A 2,500-nucleotide genomic window follows, 5' to 3' on the forward strand; every position below is an offset into this window, starting at 1 on the left:
TAGCGAAAAAAAAAAAAAATAATAATAATAATAATAAATTTTTTATACAACCTCAACTCATATGGGACTACCCCCTGAATTTAAGCATATTAATGAGGGGAGGAAAAGAAACTAACAAGGATTTTCTTAGTAGCGGCGAGCGAAAAGAAAATAGTTCAGCACTAAGTCACTTTGTCTATATGGCAAATGTGAGATGCAGTGTATGGAATATCTTAATATCTAGTATGAGAAATTAACGATTTAAGTCCTTCTTAAATGAGGCCATTTACCCATAGAGGGTGCCAGGCCCGTATAACGTTAATGATTACTAGAAAGATATTTCCAAAGAGTCGTGTTGCTTGATAGTGCAGCACTAAGTGGGTGGTAAACTCCATCTAAAACTAAATATAACCATGAGACCGATAGTAAACAAGTACCGTGAGGGAAAGTTGAAAAGAACTCTGAATAGAGAGTTAAATAGTACGTGAAACTGCTTAGAGGTTAAGCCCGATGAACCTGAATATCCATTATGAAAAATTCATCATTATAACTGTGGTATTTAATTTTAAATATTATAGTAATAGTGTGCATTTTTTTCATATAAGGACATTGTAATCTATTAACATAATAAAGTATTTATCAAAAGATCATTGGTTTTAAGTTTATTCAAATTAATTTGCTTTTAGCTTATTAACATAGAATAAATACTGATGATTTGATAAAGTGTTGATAGATTTTATTATATATAATGCTAAAATTCTTTTGAATTTTACAATAATATTATTATCATTGATTTTAATATTAATTGTATGCATTTATATGATTAACAATGCGAAAGATTCAGGATACCTTCGGGACCCGTCTTGAAACACGGACCAAGGAGTCTAACATATGTGCAAGTCATTGGGTTATATTAAACCTAATGGCGTAATTAACTTAACTGTATGGGATTAATTTTTAGTGTATTACACTATTAATTCAATCCCGGGGCGTTCCATATAGTTATGTATAATGGTAATTTATTATTATTTATACCTCTAACTGGAGCGTACCTTGAGCATATATGCTGTGACCCGAAAGATGGTGAACTATACTTGATCAGGTTGAAGTCAGGGGAAACCCTGATGGAAGACCGAAACAGTTCTGACGTGCAAATCGATTGTCAGAATTGAGTATAGGGGCGAAAGACCAATCGAACCATCTAGTAGCTGGTTCCCTCCGAAGTTTCCCTCAGGATAGCTGGTGCATTTAAATATTATGTAAAATAATCTTATCTGGTAAAGCGAATGATTAGAGGCCTTAGGGTCGAAACGACCTTAACCTATTCTCAAACTTTAAATGGGTAAGAACCTCACCTTTCTTGATATGAAGGTTGAGGTTATGATATAATGTGCCCAGTGGGCCACTTTTGGTAAGCAGAACTGGCGCTGTGGGATGAACCAAACGTAATGTTACGGTGCCTAAATTAACAACTCATGCAGATACCATGAAAGGCGTTGGTTGCTTAAAACAGCAGGACGGTGGACATGGAAGTCGTAATCCGCTAAGGAGTGTGTAACAACTCACCTGCCGAAGCAACTAGCCCTTAAAATGGATGGCGCTTAAGTTGTATACCTATACATTACCGCTAAAGTAGATGATTTATAATACAATTTCGGTTGGATTATAAATTTTGAAACTTTAGTGAGTAGGAGGGTACAATGGTGTGCTTAGAAGTGTTTGGCGTAAGCCTGCATGGAGCCGCTATTGGTACAGATCTTGGTGGTAGTAGCAAATAATCGAATGAGACCTTGGAGGACTGAAGTGGAGAAGGGTTTCGTGTGAACAGTGGTTGATCACGAGTTAGTCGGTCCTAAGTTCAAGGCGAAAGCCGAAAATTTTCAAGTTTTAATGAAATGAAGTGAAATTTAATTTTTTTATTTCATAGTAATTAAACACTTGAATAATTTTGAACGAAAGGGAATACGGTTCCAATTCCGTAACCTGTTGAGTATCCGTTTGTTATTAAAAATGGGCCTTGTGCTCATCCTGGCAACAGGAACGACCATAAAGAAGCCGTCGAGAGGTATCGGAAGAGTTTTCTTTTCTGTTTTATAGTCGTACTACCATGGAAGTCTTTCGAAGAGAGATATGGTAGATGGACTAGAAGAGCATGACATTTACTGTTGTGTCGATATTTTCTCCTCGGACCTTGAAAATTTATGGTGGGGTTACGCAAACTTCTCAACAGGCCGTACCAATATCCGCAGCTGGTCTCCAAGGTGAAGAGTCTCTAGTCGATAGAATAATGTAGGTAAGGGAAGTCGGCAAATTAGATCCGTAACTTCGGGATAAGGATTGGCTCTGAAGATTGAGATAGTCGGGCTTGATTGGGAAGCAATACCATGGTTTATGTACTCGTTCTGGGTAAATAGAGAATTTCGGTTCTTGTTCCCCGGATAGTAGTTACGTAGCCAATTGTGGAACTTTCTTGCTAAAATTTTTAAAGGATTATATCGTAAGATATGTATTCTTTTTAAAT

The 2,500-nt window shown here is 36.5% G+C and overlaps 1 pseudogene; it reads left to right on the forward strand.

Moving 5' to 3' along the window:
- Positions 1 to 47: 47 nt before the first annotated feature.
- LOC125780007 (large subunit ribosomal RNA) overlaps positions 48 to 2,500 on the forward strand; it is a 6,377-nt pseudogene continuing 3,924 nt past the window's right edge.

This window comes from Bactrocera dorsalis, unplaced genomic scaffold (genome assembly GCF_023373825.1).
Source record: "Bactrocera dorsalis isolate Fly_Bdor unplaced genomic scaffold, ASM2337382v1 BdCtg032, whole genome shotgun sequence".
In the NCBI taxonomy this organism is placed as follows: Eukaryota; Metazoa; Arthropoda; class Insecta; order Diptera; family Tephritidae; genus Bactrocera; species Bactrocera dorsalis.